This window comes from Molossus molossus, unplaced genomic scaffold (genome assembly GCF_014108415.1).
Source record: "Molossus molossus isolate mMolMol1 unplaced genomic scaffold, mMolMol1.p scaffold_m16_p_11, whole genome shotgun sequence".
In the NCBI taxonomy this organism is placed as follows: Eukaryota; Metazoa; Chordata; class Mammalia; order Chiroptera; family Molossidae; genus Molossus; species Molossus molossus.
Genome location: NW_023425346.1, coordinates 42,865,492 through 42,882,079, shown reverse-complemented (window position 1 = coordinate 42,882,079; position 16,588 = coordinate 42,865,492). Strand labels below are relative to the sequence as shown.

At 41.4% G+C, this 16,588-nt stretch overlaps 1 pseudogene; it reads left to right on the top strand.

Annotated features, from left to right (window-relative positions):
* Positions 1-1,387: 1,387 nt before the first annotated feature.
* On the top strand, positions 1,388-4,505 carry LOC118624983 (annotated as a pseudogene).
* The last annotated feature ends 12,083 nt before the right edge of the window (positions 4,506-16,588 follow it).

The window sequence follows — 16,588 nt, the reverse complement described above, 5'->3', positions numbered from 1 at the left end:
TAAGGTAATAAAAAGACTCTCTTTATTTCCAAGATTAGTCTTTTATGGAGCTGCTCCACTTTAAGGCAGTCTAATTAACACCCATTCTTCACCTTCACCCACACGTTCATCTCATCGTTCATCGGTTTCAAGAAGAGTTAAGGGCTAGCGGAAGGTCACTGAGCAGATCCATCTCCCAGTTCTTAATCCTAATTGATACGTCTGAGTATCTGCTTGTGACAAAAATTAAATAAAATAAAAACACAATACTTTATTGGTAGTTAAAAAATACACACACACACACACACACACACACACACACACACACAGAGATCATATTCATGCCCCCCATCATCCTTCTAGGTTCCAACACAATAAAAAGACATTTCAACTTAAATGTTTACAATAGTTTTCATATTAATTTATACAGTAGATATTTATTCTGTAGTATAGCTACTTCTTTATGGATGTAAATACTTATTTTTTTCTCTACAGTTCTTTATTTTAAAGGTCTTTAAAGAAATAAAACATTACTGCTTGCACATAACTAGGGAATTTTTTTTAAATAGTGAGGCTTGGGACAAATCTCAGAGCAATTAAATCAGAATCTCTGAGGTGGTACCCAGGCACTGGAAGGTTTCTAAGGCTCCCCAGATAATTTTGATGAGCATCCTGAGGGAAGTGGGATGGAGGAGGCATGACTACTGCTCTCCCCTTTAGTCTGTTACACTGCAGAGCCCTTCTCCCCACTGATTAAGCTCTGAGGGCCAACTCCGGCCAAGACAGGCTTGGGATTTTAGGAGCCACATCATATCTCCTAGGAAGAAGCCCTGTGAGTTTGCAGTGACTTTCCAGGCCCAGTCTGGAAGCATTTCCTGTGATGCAGCTATTCCTTTCAACCCTCCAGATGACTTGGCCTGGTCCTGTGTCCCCCTGCACTGGGCTTCTCTCCTAGCCTTGTGCTATGAATGCCCCCATCTCATGGTTAAAATAGACTTTGTTCTCTGTGCTAGTCCTCCAGGTTTGATTTCCTGGACAGAGCAAGAATCACCTGGGAATCTTGTTCAAATGCAGATCCTGCAGATGCAGGTTGAGAAATGCAGAGGCAGGGCCCTGACCTGCTGCATTTCTAATAACCTAATGGTGCCGATGCCGCTGATCTGCCAACCACAGTCAGATAGCAAGGTCACGGATGGTGTTTTTCATCTCGAAGTTCCAGGGAAAAATATAGTTCTGTTGTTTCAAGGCCGTTTTTCTTTTGTGAGACATTCTTTGTTTGCCATTTCTGGTATATTTGATGTTGAGTCTTTGGGTGGAAATGCCTCTCACAATCAAAGTGTTACTCATCTGGAAACACAGAATCCATTTTATGGAAACCCACTTTTACATTCAGCTCATAGGAAGCACCATGGTGAAAAAGGAGAATTTCCTGTATAAATTGATAGCTACATCTGAAGTAGTTTATGCTGAGTATCAAATGAAGGTATTGGCCCGAAATGGCAAATACGCACCCACCGCACATATGTCCCACTGTCTTCCCTCCGGAGCCCTTGGCACATAGATATCAATGAGCATTCATAACATTCTTTTTCTTTGAGCTCATAGGTGGCCTGAGAATCCTTCCTAACACAGAGACCTACCCAACAGCATTCTTGATATGGATATGATGACAACTCAGAGAAGGAAACAATCAACTCCAAGTAAGAGCACTTCCCTAAGGCAATTGATTTTAGTTTAGCCTGGCCAGACAGTTCTCTTTCTTTGTGACACCAACCTGCCAGTGATAATAAACTAGAATGTTTAAGTGTTCACACACTTAAGATAATATTGAATATTCATCCTATCTGTAACTATGGAATTATCTTGTGTGCTTTATCGATACTTCTCACGAAATCCTTGATTTTCATCTTCCTGATATACTGTTAATACTAACAAAGCAATAGCAACAGTTTCAAATGGTACCCAAAAGTAGCATTGATAGGAGATCCATAGGTGACATCTCCAATGGGCTCAGTGCCTGCTGCTGACTTGGAGAACTGGGTCTGGACTTTGTTGCCCTTTTGCTCCACCATCTGCTTGCCACTATCCAAAGAATGTGCTCCCTTCCTAATTAGGCTATCTGTTTCTTTGTCAACTGGTATACCACTGCATAGTGAGTGGCTTAAGTCAGAACTTTGAAAATGTTTGGATTCTGTGAATTAGAAATATTTTCAAAAACATTTTGGGGAACAGGATAAGGTTGTTAATCTTTAATTTACTAAGCAGAGATATAAAATCAAGTAACTCCCATCCACTGACACTGTTGTTTTATTTTTAAAAAGGACATATTAAAACAAAAAGAAAAAACTAATCTCTGAATAAAAAAAAACAGTTCTTATTTTTTCCTTTTTATTGAATTTATTGGGGTTACACTGGTTAAAATTATACAGGTTTCAGGAGCACAATTCTACAACACATCATCTGTACACTGTATTGTGTGTTCACCATCCCAAGCCAAGTCTCTGTCCATCACCATTTAAAAGGCAGTTCTTGCCTGGCCAGTGTGGCTCAGTGGTTGGGCATCGACCCATTCACCAAGAGATTGCCAGTTCGATTCCTGGTCAGGACACATGCCTAGGTTGTGGGCCACATCCCCAGTGGGGGGCATGCAGGAGGTGGTCAATTGATGTTCTCTCTCATTGATGTTTCTATTTCTCTCTCCCTCTCCCTTCCTCTCTAAAATCAATGAAGGAAAAAAAATTTAAAAAAAAAAAGATAAATAAAAAGCAGTTCTTTAAAATGAATAAATTTAACTTTAGAGCAAAAATTACTGTATTATCCTTCACATTTCACACTGTTTGATTAAAACTGTATTATGGGAAACAGTCCATACATTCTCCTTTGGGTCCCACAGCTTAAATAATTGGAACTTTTGACAACAGGTTATCTTTTCCTTATCAACAAGAACTAAAGGCTTTGCTCAGAAAATGAATGGGCTCTTTTTAAACCAGGTTGAAAACCAGTACCTGCTAAATTACGCCTGCATATCTCCTGCTTTTTGTGCTTTGTGCAGCAGACTCTGGCTCTCCCTTGAAGGCCCGCTTCTATTTCCACCTGTTCCACCTCAGCTTCCTTCTCCTACCTGCTGGTCCACAGTGACCTATCATGGCCAAGCAAAGTTGATCCTCTCTCCTGTCTATTGATGAAGTGCCAGACTCTGGACAAAAAGAACTTATCCTGCCCTGGCTGGTTTGGCTCAGCAGTTGGAGCATCGGCCTGTGGACCAAAAGTCCCGGGTTCGGTTCCTGCTCGGGGAACGTACAAAAAAACCCCAAAAAACAAACTTACCCTTTTTTCAGTTATTCCAGAATATGAATCTCTGATCTCCCTCAAGTTGCCACACGTGGCTTTACATCGTGTGAGTTGCATTAATGACCCCGTTTATGAGCAGCCCACACAGTGTAATTACCTAGAAAAGGAACACATTTCTCAGTATCTGTCAGGATTTAACTCTGCCACCATTTTTAAGAAGTTGTAAGAGCTTTGAAGGCAAAACCATATTTCTCCTGTGTTTTAAAAGTGACTTCAATAACAGTAAAAATGAAATCAAAGAAAAGACTTTGTAGTGAGAGATATATCAACTTTTGAAATCTTTATTAGTCATAGGGCAGGGGAAGCAGTAGCAGGGTCCTTCCTTCAGAGTCACAATGGGATGTATCACAGTGAAGCAAATTCAAGGCCACGGACACCACAACTCAAGCAAGGAAGAAGAAATCCAGCCCAGATTGTAAATTCGGTGTTAGAAATATGATCATTGAAATCAAGAGTAAAGCTGCCAGGCTTCTTTCTGCAACAGGCATGGATCGTGCTCTCACCGTCTCTCTCTGCCATCATCTCGGTCCTGTGTTCCCCACACAAAGAGCCTGGTGAAACCACAGAAACTGTCCCTGCTACAGAGCAGAAGTTGCCACAGCCCCAGGCTGAGACAGGGCCTGGAACAGACTCTGACAGTGATGAGTCAGCAGCAGAGCTCGAGGAACAGGATTCCACACAGGCAACCACACAACAAGCCCGGCTGGTGGCAGCCGCCAAGATCGATGAAGAACCGGTCAGTACAACAGAGAGAGCCAGAGTGTGAGGAAGGCACAGTAAGCTAGGTCCTGACTGGGTCTTTGGACAGGTTTCATGGGTTACTAGGGTCACTGTCCAGAAATCCAAGAAGATCCTCTTTATTGTCACAAAGCCAGATGTCTACAAGATCCCAGCTTCAGGAACCTGCATAGTTTTGGGGGAAGCCAAGATGTCGGGTGTATTTTGGCAAATACAGCTGGCAGCTGCTGAGAAATTCAGAGTTCAAGGTGAAGCTGTTGCAAACATTCAAGAAAACACACAGACTCCAACTGTACAGAGAGTGAAGAGAAAGAGGTTGATGAAACAGGTATGGAAGTTAAGGACAATAGAATTGGTCATGTCACAAGCAAATGTATGGAAAGCAAGGTGTCTGAGCCCTGAGGCACAACAATGACATTGTAAATGTAACCATCTAAAAATGACGACTTTTTCTCTCCTTTTTTTGGTGTTTCAGAAGATTAACTGCAGCTTTGTTTGAAATGTGTACTATTTCTTTCATTAATAAAGTTATGGTTTATTGTGGAGTGAAAAATAAATAAATCAAGAATGAAGCGGAAATAGCACAGAAACACAGGCTCTTGGAGTCTGGTGATCATGCCCAAATTAGGAATGCAGTAGATTAGAACTAGGTCATTGTATGAGGACCAGGAACACAAAAGACCAGAGATAGATGAATGCTAAGTGAAGCGCCTTGATCTGGGCTTTCTGGGAAAGAAGGCTGAAGAGACTTTAAATCTACCTCTTGGAAATCCTTTCCTCTGACATCTCCAGCCTACAAGATAACTCTCATTTGCTCTGTCTATCCTTTTGCTTGTCTGTAGGAACCACCCTGAAAGAATGATAAAAGTCTTTGAGGGCAATTCTACACACCAAATTGGTCCAACCATATTGACTGAAGAACTACCTTGAGAAAATAAGTCCATAAATTAAGTCATTTAGTTCTGTTTATAGATATAGCCTGAATCTAACAGTGCTTCAGTTGTCTCAATAGGGAAATTACTGATGTGTATAGTACTATAACTAGACTTGTTCCTGTTGCCTCTGATTTTCATCTGATGCTGCAGATCAATGAACAGTGTTAAGAGCTCACATTATCCATTAATTTGATCAGGGGTTACCCAAAAAGGTGATCCAGAAACTCAATCCAGAGAGAGTGATCAGAGCAGAAAGCTTTTCTCTACCCATCTCACTGTTGAATTTGGGAGAATATTTACAAGCACACAATGCATCTAGCCAGGTGAGAAGAAGAGAGAGCCTGGCTGTGTCCACTAAAGTGGGTAGGGTACAGAGACTCTCAACTAGAAAAGTTTAAAGCAAGAGGCTTGCCTGGACCTGACTTTGAAGGCAAAGCAAGGAGAGAGGTTTGTTGCAGAAGTGGCCCACACTTCCACAGGTGAGCACAGTGATGTCACAGGTTTGCCTGTGGACACTATGATAGGGAACCAGGTCTAAGTCAAGGTCCCAAAACAAAAAGTATGTATAGGATATAGTGTTGAAGCAGGGGCTAAGGGGCAATAGTAAGAAGTCAGAGAGTACATTGTTCATGCAGGAATAAGTCAAATGTCTCACAAACAACTGGGAATGTGCCCTACACAGTGGTTTTCCAAGTTAGATTAACACTGCAGCAATACATCTCCTGTCCCCTACCCCTCTTCCATTCTCACAACCCTGCACACATGTCTGGAAGATGCAGAGTTCCTGTCTGGTCCTAAAAGTCCTGGTTTCCCGCACAGAGCAAGAGTCATCTGGGGATCTTGTTAAAATGCAGATTCATCAGATTCAGGTTGAAAAATGCAGAGGCAGGGCCCTGACGTTCTGCATTTCTAATCAACTAATGGCGCCGATGCTGCTGATCTGCCAACCACCCCGAGGTAGCAAGGTCACAGACCATATCGTAGTGAGATGGGGATTGAGGACTTAAGAGTAAGTCAGAAGAGTGACGAGGCCTCCATGCCCCCTCAGTGCCCCTTTGCTCACTGCAGGTTCTGAGTCCACGTCAGGCCCCAAGCGGGGTGGGAGGGTGGGTGGGGGAGGGGAATAATACCTAGATAAAACAAGACTTTTTAAAGTGGTGATAAAAGGAATTAAGTTGCTTTCTGTTTGTACCATTCCAAGTTCAGTTCATATGATGTTATGGGCTAAATTGTGTTCCACCAAAATCTTACATTGAAATTCTAACCCCTAGTTTCTAAGAATGTAACTGTATTTGCCAATAGGGCCTTTAAAGAGGCAGTTAAGTGAAGAAGAGGTTATTAGAGTAAGTCCCAGTCCGACCTGACTGGTGTCCTTATGAAAAGAATAAATGAGGGCACACCAGGGGTGCGTGTCTGCACAGAGGGCCCACCACCGAGGAGGCAGCAGGAGGGCAGCCATCGCAAGCCAAGGAGGGAGGCCTCAGACAGACTCCGCCCCCGCGGTCCTCAGAGGGAACCAGCTCGGCCAGCCCGGTGATCTGGGTCTTCCAGGTTTTCTGCAGAACCATGAGAAAATAAATGTCTGTTTTTTAATCCACCTAGTTTGTGGTGTTTTGTAATGGCAGCTCTGGTAAACGAATACATCTAATAAACCAGTTAATAGAAGGAACATTTCTTCTGCTTATTAACTTAATTGCTATATGTCTTATAGCTGCAGAAAACTTCTGAAACATACCTGTATCAAATTGAAAATTAACCTAAAAAGTCAAGTTAGCATTCAGTTCAGTATCTTATTAGAAAACTTGCCAGCTTACAGAAGAAATGAACTTCTCTTTCTTCAAATGTTCTAACACATAATATCTTATGTATTGTAGCCTCATACTATATCTTATTATATGTCAGAAAAATAAAGTTTCCCCCCTACAAAAAATAAGTAATTTTTTCTTATTAACATAAACATATTTTGAAACAGGAGTACTGCCTTCAAGTCTTTCATCAAATTTCTATGGCTGGAAAAGAGGGGAATCTTCTTAGAGCGCAGTTTGATACCATTTATTAAAAAGTTTCAAAAAGGAATGGTGATTAAGATACAGAGCTTCAGTTAAAGTCTTCTCCTCAGACCCTTGGTAGGATTGACCATCCTAACACTTTATGGGCAAATTGAAATTCTGGTAGACCTCATGTCCAACTATGTGCTAAATATCTCCACATGATTGCTCTACCAGCTCCTGAATATCAACTTCTATAAAACTGAACGTCTCTTCTCCACCAACATGGTCCTGTCCTCTCAACACCCTTTCTTCCAGGTTCTAATGTGGTCAAAAAGGTGCAATGAAGTAACATCTCTCCGTGTAGCAGCTAGAATGGTGCCTGGCACAACAGTTATTCTCACAGACACTGTCAGGACCAACTTTGCAGTCACACAGTTGGAAATTCAGTAGCATCTTCAACAACATCCTTTCCTTGGTTTTCCCCTATTTAATCAGCCCCCATATTCTGCCAATTTTACAGTCAAAGAATTATTCCTAACTGATCTTCCTGCATCTAATCTCCTCTTTATTCGATTAGATTATACTGTTTTATTTCTCTCTATACCCCACATCGTAGTTCAAAGTAATTTATTCTACTGCTAGAGCTTTCAACTATTAAATAACCATTTCCTCTGAAACCTTGCAAATGTGTGTATCTACAAAAGGTGTCTCCTCTGGTTGACAGAAATCAAACATGAAAATGTAACGGGAAACCCCAAGAAATAAATATTTAAGGTATTTTTATCTTAAAAAATGTACAAGGCTCCAAAGCTGTCCCAGCAGTGGCATCACCTGTCTCCGGACCACCCCCACCTTTGGCAAGGAGCACCTACCTGCAGAAAATCTGCATCAGCACTGGACTAAAACTGTTTCTTGTCTAGTTAGCTTTCTAACTAGCCCCTACTCCACTCTAGTTAATTTCATCCATAGCTACAAACTCAAGTCTTATGAAAATTTTCTCTGCTTTTAAAGGAGACCCAGGTCATTGGCCTAAACTAAGAAGTGAATGTTTCACTCATTCTGATATTTATGAAGTTCCTTCTTAAGAGGGACTGTGTTGTGTGGTAGAAAGAGCATGGATGGGCTCCAGAATTAGACAGGCCCCAATTCAAATCCTGGTTCCAGAGCCAGGCTGGTTTGGCTTAGCAGTTAGAGCGTCGGACCATGAACCGAAGGGTCTCGGGTTCAATTCCTGGTCAAGGGCACATACCTGAATTGTAGGTTCGAGACCCTGCTCTAGTCCGGCACTTGCAGGAAGCAACCAACTGATGTGTCTCTCTCACATCAATGTTTCTCCCTCTCTCTCTCTCTTGCCTTTTCCCCCTCACTTTCACTCTCTCTAAAAATCAATGAAAAATATTCTTAGGTGAGGATTAACAACAACAGAAAATCCTAGTTCCACATGAATAGCTGTATGACCCTCCTTTTCTGTTTTCTCACCTATAGAATGAGAATTAAATCTACTTCCTAGTGCGGTTGAGATGATTCAGTAAGAAAATGTATATGTATATAACAGCTAGTATGGTGCCTGGCACAGTGAAGTTATTTGATAAATACGTTTTTGCTTTTTTCAAACATGCTCTAACATTTAACAGAGATGGAGTCTCACACACTTTAATTATTTATTTTTTCTTTATTGATTTTTTTAGAGAGATGGGAAAGGAGAGAGAGAAAGATAGAAACATTGATGATAGAGAACATCAATTGGCCACCTCCTGCATGCCCCCTATTGGGAACCGGGCCCACAATCTGGGCGTGTGCCCTGACTGAGAATCGAACCAGTGACCTCTTGGTGCATGGATTGACGCTCAGCCACCGAGCTACACTGGCCAGGCCTTGGTAAATATGTTTATTTTCTTTATTAATATGTATTTTTGGCCCTCTCACCTTATACCTTGAATTATCTGGAGGATCTTGGAAGAAAGCTTGGAGTCCTGCCAATAATGACTTTAGTTTATATTGAGTATTGCCATAAAGTTTCTTTGTTTAATACCTTAGACATAATTAAGGCCAAGGTATTCAATTAGGTGTCTTTCCCAAGTTTCTGAGTAAGACTCAATTCAAGAGAAGTATAAACACCCAAATTCTTTAGCCTTTTGTTTCTTTGAGTAACAGTCTTATTGCTATAGAAAGTTTTCTTTACATGTAATGACAAATAATAAATTCTTCCTTCGGTAATACAACTCATCCTGTGTTCAGTAGTGATAGAGAATGTTAGGTCTTAAACCCCAGTCCTATGTTTCTTCATGTCCTAGATATATCGTTAACTAGTAAGTACCTAGCACAGGCATAGCACTTCTAGGTACTGTGAGGGTACAAATGATGTGCTAGTCATGGCCTCTGACCTCAACTTACTGGAGTAATTCTGTAACAGTAAAGGAATGTATAAGATATGGCTAACCTGTGTGTTTCAGAGCCTCGGGGTTAGAAAGGTTCAGAAGAGACAGGAAAGTCTTCTGACTAATGGTAGGGAAAAGGTTCAGCTTGGGGCAAAACAATGAAAAGATATATAACACAGGAACAGATGTCCACTATGAATGTGCCATCAAATACTCAATACATTACATTTGTTCCCAGTTGGATAACTTTATTTTTCTTCTCAAGAAGCCCACCCTCAGCCTTCCACACTGAATAAGAGCCTATCTCTGTGACGATCACCTACATGTAACCATCTTTGTACACATCCCCAGGTTGTGGGCCTGGTCCCCAGTGGGGGGCATGCAGGAGGCAGCCAATTAATGTTCTCTCTCATCAATGTTTCTATCTCTCCCCCTCTCCTTCTCTGTTTCTAATATAAATAAAGAAAAAAATTTTTTTTTCAATTTAGAAGATAAACATAATTATTGAATTTCTATTGGTGATTATATTAAAGCAGTGGTACTCAAAATTTAGTGGTGATGAGAATCACCTGTGGTACTTGTTAAACTGCGTATGTCTGGGCTCTATCCTCTGATGTACTGATTAACTAGATCTGGAATGTAGGCCTAGACATTCTCTTGTAAGGGTTATAGAGCACATGTGATAAACATGGAAAATTTAGGACACCTTTTTTTTTTAATGCTCACCTGAAGATATTTTTATTGATTTGAGAGAGAGAGAGAGAGAGAGAGAGACATCAATGTGAAAGAGAAACATCAATCAGTTGCTTCCTGCAGACTCCCCAATCTGGGATGGAACTGGCAACCTTTTTGGTGCATGGAACAATGCTCCAACCAACTGAACCACCCGGCCCAGGGCTAGGACTCCTTTTAACCCAGTTGCTGTAGAATTAACCGTAGAATGCTGGAGGTTTTATATTTGACTTCAGGTAAAAATTTAAATACGGCATGCATATAATCTATTGATTCTTGTATCAGTAAGTATAAAGTCTAGTTTTGCCTTCATGTCAAAACACACTAGGCAGCAGAGAGGGAGTTAAGACTGGAAGAGTAAAGAGGAGACCAGCTACCCCTTGGCTGGGAGCCAGATAGGGAGGCAGTCCTGCCAACTGTGTGTGTGAGATGATGAGGGGTGTGGGGAAGACGTGTAAGGAGGACTGTGGGATCACACATCAGAACTCTTTTCCAGCTAGAAAGTTGTGATCAAGAGAGAGCAAACCTATTTGATTTCTTAAGAAATCTAAACAGTGATTTTAATAAGAACAGAGTATTTAAAGATACCTAGTCAGCTTTATAGCTTGATGAAACTAATGGCTTAAGCTTATATTTAACATTAAAAAAAATTAGTATCTCTAACTTATCAGAATAAATATCTTTGTGTTTATCACACTTCCTCCAAAGGCATCAGAGAATAAAAGTGTGATTAAAACCCAGTATGTTTTTTATATGATGTCTTCTATTTTAGAATGTCCATCATGAAACTCAAAGCATTTGTGAGACTGTTCTTTTTCCTTTATTTCTCAAAATAAGCAGTGAGTGGGAAGATTTCATTCCTATTTTATAATCACAGAAAGAGAAGCACTGGAAAGTGGATTTCTCTGCTTATAGTCCCACACCTGCTAATTGATCTCTCTCACTGGATTCTCTGAGGGTTGAGGTCACATTTCTTTAGCCTTTTAAGTGCTACAGAAGGTTTAGCACTGCTGAGAGACAATTTTCTATGTGCTTCCCACATTTCTGCATGTCTTGGGAGCAGAGGCACGGACTGTCCTTTGCCCTGGAATGTCTTTTCAAAGTGATTAGTATAGCAAACAGTCTTTGAGATAGTGTTCCCCTCCAGAGAAAAAGATAGGCATGCTTGCTGTCCAGTTCCCTAAGTTCAAGGTTCCTTTCCTAAAATGCAAGCCACTGCATGTGCAGGCATCTGAACGGGCCCATCTGTGTAGCCTCTGTAGGGCTTGAAGACAAGAAAGAAGAGACAAAACCATGCTACTCATGCCTGCTTGTTGTGCTGTGAGTAGTAAAGTCCTTCATCTTTAACTTGAGTCATCAGCCAACATCCAAGAGACTGGCAGGCTAACTTGTTGCCTAATCGATATGATAAAACTAGCATTTCTTGACAACCATGAAATGGTATTCAATTAAAAATTGATTAGAACCAAGACCCAAATAATAGACTCCAGGTCTGTTACGGCTCTCGGAGAAGTCAGCACTTTTCTGCGAAGTATAACCAAAGAAGAGATAACAGCAGCCACACCTTCCTGGGAAGAAAGACACCTGGCAGAACAAACTGCTAACAAATGTGATTAGTCTACTTTGCTTGTATTTGAAACTGTTGAATTTGTGGAGTCATAAGTTTGTGTGATCAAGAAATGTCTTATTAACTTATTTTCTGTAAGTTGCTGAAGTGGTAAGAAACCCCAACTTTGCCATTATTGTGTTTCCTTTCCTCCTTTCCAGAGGATTATACTTTGCCCAGAACATGGGGGAAGAGCCAGTATGGTCCATTATGGTCACCAATGATAGGCTTCTTGTCTGAGCAAGTGCAGTCCCCATGAAGATGCTGACCCTGCTCCGTCTGTGGCAACCTGACCATGGACATCTCTGCTGAAGTCCCACCTAGGGAGGAAGGTGCAGGCTGTAGGCATCACACACTCTCTCTCTCTTTTTTTTAATCCTCACCCCCTCACTTGAGGACATTTTTTTTTTTCCATTTTTTGTTCAGATAGAGTGGGAGGGAGAGAGAGAGAGAGAGAAACATCAACGTGAAAGGGACACATTGAGTGATTGCCACCCTCACGACCCAACCAGGGCCAGGGACAAACTGTAACCAAGGTACGTGCCCCTAGAGGAACCGAACCCGGGTCTTTCTGGACCGCAGGCCGACGCTCTAACCGCTGAACCAAACCGGCCAGGCCATCTCACTCTCTTTATAGACAAGGTTTTGAAACCTTCTCTTTCTGTCAGGCCAACTTTTTTCTTGTCATCCTTATAACATAATACCTTCAAGAAGCTCACAATGTTTGGGAAACAAAGTCAGGAAGAATAAATATATTTGGACTCCTGGAGCAAAGGACTCCAAAGGGCATGGCTCTTTTTCTGGAAAGGGGCTAAAGAGGACACAGTAATTTAAGAATAAAGCATGATTTAATATCTCAATAAAATTTCCCACCACACTGTTTTATATTGTTCTTTCTTACGTTCTCCTTAGATTCTTTCCCCTAATAAAAGTGGATGGCCATTTTTAGAGTGCTGCATGGACCATCTTAAGGGTATAAAGTTACAGGAGAATAGCCTGGGAGTAAGTGTGGATTTAAGGAAAAACATCCATATCCAGAGAGCCAGAAAATGAATAGGAAACATGGAGGTTGGTGCCTTAGGCTCCTGACCTCTTTGTCCTCTTTAACAGTAGCTTTCCCCCTTCTATCAGACTCTCAAGGTAAAACCAACCAGCAAAATGCCTGCTTAGCCAACACTTTTACATCCAAAGACTATGTAAATGACAATAAAACACTGGCAGTGTGTGCAGATTCTCTTGCATACTCGATTCAGAAAGGAAAATATGGTCTGTCTTGACTCTCACTTCTGTCAAGTGTTTAAATGGTCCTTCCAGCATATATTTAAAACACATTGTCATTGCAATGTTACCAAACAGTGAGCGAGTCAATGTATCTGAGACCACACAATGATTGACACTTTATAAGTCAAACACAGAGACGGAACCTCATACCATGACTGCTGTTTCCAGCTCTGGGACTGCTGATACAGCTTCTGACAGTGTGAAGAGATGTGCGATGTTGGTTCACAACCACAAGCTGTAGAGTTAGAAGGCTGCCTCCACTCCTTGGCCGCTTGGCACACGCTGCTTCCTTGAGTTGGGGAGAATGAAGGCAAAGGGCAGGGACGTCGGGAACACATTTTCAAGCAGCTGTTCCTTTTTGTGTGACTGTTGGGGGTGTGTTTTTTTTAAATTTTGTTGTTTTTGGTCTTTTACTTTATTTGGTTTTAGAAAAGATGATCATATCTGGGATACATGCTCATGTAGGATCATTTATAGGATCACAGAGCAAGTCAAGGGAGAGACGTGGGCCTTTGAGTCACATGGTCATATATGGTGAGGGAGGTCCCTGCCCTCGATTCAGATCATTTGCTAAGTTTCTCACAAACCATCTGAAGAATTCAACTATGATTCAACTTTTAGAAATGAAATTTGGCCCTGGCCAGTTTGGCTCAGCGGTTAGAGCGTTGGCTCTCGGACCAGAGAGTCCCAGGTTCAATTCTCGCTAAGGGCGGGTACCTCAGTTGCAGTTTGTCCCCGGCCCTGGTTGGGGTCCTGTGAGTGGCGACCACTCGATGTGTCTCTCTCACATTGATGTTTCTCTCCCTCCCGCTCTAGCTGAAGATAAATGCAAAAATGTCCTTGGGTGAGGTTAAAAAAAAAAAAGAAATTTGCTTCTGACATGAAGGGTCAGACTAATTTTCTTAATTAGAATACAGTCCTATCTAAGCAGCTGCCCCAACAAATACTTCTACTGAATTAGGGTGAAACTTTTTTTACCCCTGGATTGTGAACCACTGAGGAAGGCAAAAAACACATTTTGCATCTTTGTATTCTAAAAGTTAATGCACTACATGGCACAAAATACGTATTTCATAAATGTTTGTCAAATGAGTGGAGGAATAAATGCCAACAATAAAATAACAGTGTAAATTTAAAAAAGAGCCTTTCAGGTTTCCTGGGTTTTGTTTTCGGAGGTCACTCTTTCCATGCCTTTTTTTTGTCAGTTCTCATGACTGCATCTCATTTTCTTACATCTTTTGTTTTTTTCTAATTAAGCTTACTGTGGTTCATAAACCCTGTGAAAATAGCAAGGTTATCTACTAAAGAGTGTTTCTTGACCTTCATTTCCTTAAATAGCAACCCTGGCCATATTTTTGACTTCCCAAATGAGTTGTTGCCCAGACTTTATATTATTTAGATGGAGAAAGAAGAGAACAACATGATCAATGAAATTAAGGCTTTTGCATAATTAGGGGGAAAAAACACCCTTTTCCTGGCACAACTTCAATCTTCTTTTTCACCAGCTGCTAAGTCATTTTCATATCCCTAGCTGCTTCCTCCAAGTGCAAACACACCTGTTCTCTCAGCTCAGTACCCATTTTATGCTGGCTCCTGTGAACAGGAGATGTGTTCTGACTTGCATCAGAGAGCCGAATAATCATCTCTTTATTCTCGGATGACAATAGTCCTCTTTGGCCGACTGAGTCATGGTCACCCTCAGAAATTTTCTCCTGAGACTGTGAGCAGGACAGTTTACTTAGTTAAACCATTTTTATGGGTAAGCTTGGATTTCTTTTCTGGGCAACTCTTGCTCTAGCAATCTGGGGAAGCCCGTCTGGCCTGGTTGTACCTTATGCAGTGGCCAGAGCTTAGAGTTTGGTGGCCAGTCCAGCAATAGCCAGTCAGATACTTTCCCATCTGCCACAGAGGAAGTCACCAGCCCACGTGGCCCTCTTGCTCCGGCACTGAAGGAAGGAGCTTGACCGGATGCACAAAGGCTGCACAGCTTACGCGTAGATGGGGACGCAGCAAAAGCAAGTGTCAGAGATGAGATTAAGAAAAGTCAAAGAGCAATCCGTGTGCTGATTGGTAGTGATATTTGGCAAAAGTAAGGGTTCTTCCCACCTCTGCTATTTCTATTATACTCTCTTCAGGTACGAATGATTTACCTGGAATTCAGGAATTCAGTTCTCAGCATCTTTAATGCTTTTTACCACAGACTGTTCAAGAGTGACTGGCCCATGTTTTATTGGGAATTGCTTATAGGTCCCTAATCCCATCTGATATAGTAGTTTTCAAAATAATGGTGTCATTCTGAGGATTTCCTTCCATTGTTGCACTCTGTATTCCTCCCATCGGACTAGTACACCACTCATCTTAATTAATTAAATGTCATCCTGTCTGGTTCTCCCTTGCCAGCAAGTCATGCAGTTCCAACATCACTTCTTCACCTCCATCATATAGTTTAGTATTTTGCAACAGGAAAACTATAACATAGCACATTCTTCTCCTAACAGGGAAAAGTGAAGTTCGCTACAGCAATGCTAATTAAGCAGAGTTTAACATTAGCCTTAATTTAAAGCAGCCCTCTGAGACTTCCTAACATATAGCCAGGGTGTCATAAAGTCTGAAACCACACTCCCTCTCAATTAGCACCCATTTATTTGGGAACAACCAAGCAGCCATAAACAGGCACTGTCTGTGCCTTTCTCTCTTACCCTGCCCAGCAGCAACCTCCTCATTGGAGACTTGCTTCAGCAGCAGCAGCAGCCTTTAGGTGACTGAGTTAAATCATATTGGGGTCAAATATGTCTTACTAAACATCTCTCAAATCTTAGATGTGTTTTCAGCTTAAAGTGGTATCATGGCAGTGAGTTAATTGTTGAAATAATTTGCATTAAAAGGCAGACTAAAATGCACACTAAAAATGAAATTGGCTTGGCCAGAGGTGAAAGCAAGCTGGTGGTGGGAGCTGCTGGGCACGAGATTGTGGTGGTGGTAGGGCCATGAATTAGGCTGGTTTTGAAATCCTTTCCATTCCCCTTGTCATACCTCCACCTGCCGAATCTAACCCTCCATGCCTCCCTCTTCTCCTGTCTCTGAGTGGCCAGTGCTCCCATTATTGAGTCTTCCTGGTCACCCTCCTTTGTGGAATTATAAATGACTGGTGTATCTCTGGTCAGCAGTTCCATTAGTTTAGTCCAAAGTGTTCACGTTAGACCTCCCAGACAAGCATTATTAGTATATGGAGGGCTTTAACATTTTTTTGCATCAGGTTTTATTTCCCAAACTTTAACACCAAAAAAGAATGTTTTGAAAGAAAGAGAAAGAATTCACCATCCGTCCACTTGCCTGCATTAAATCCTAACACATTTGTAGCTGCTTAATCCAACTGTGTCAGTTGTCCCTGCTGGTAAGACCTCCACACGTTTACAGATGACAGGAGTAGTACATTTTAAACTGTCTGGATAAGGTGAGCTTCACAAATTCAGCCCAGACACGGAAGCCTTCTGTGTTTTTTTCCTCCTTGTTATGTAGATCAGAGCTAGAATTTTAATAAATTATAAATAAGAGAAGTAGAAAGAGGAAAAAAAAATTTAAGGGAGATATCAGTAA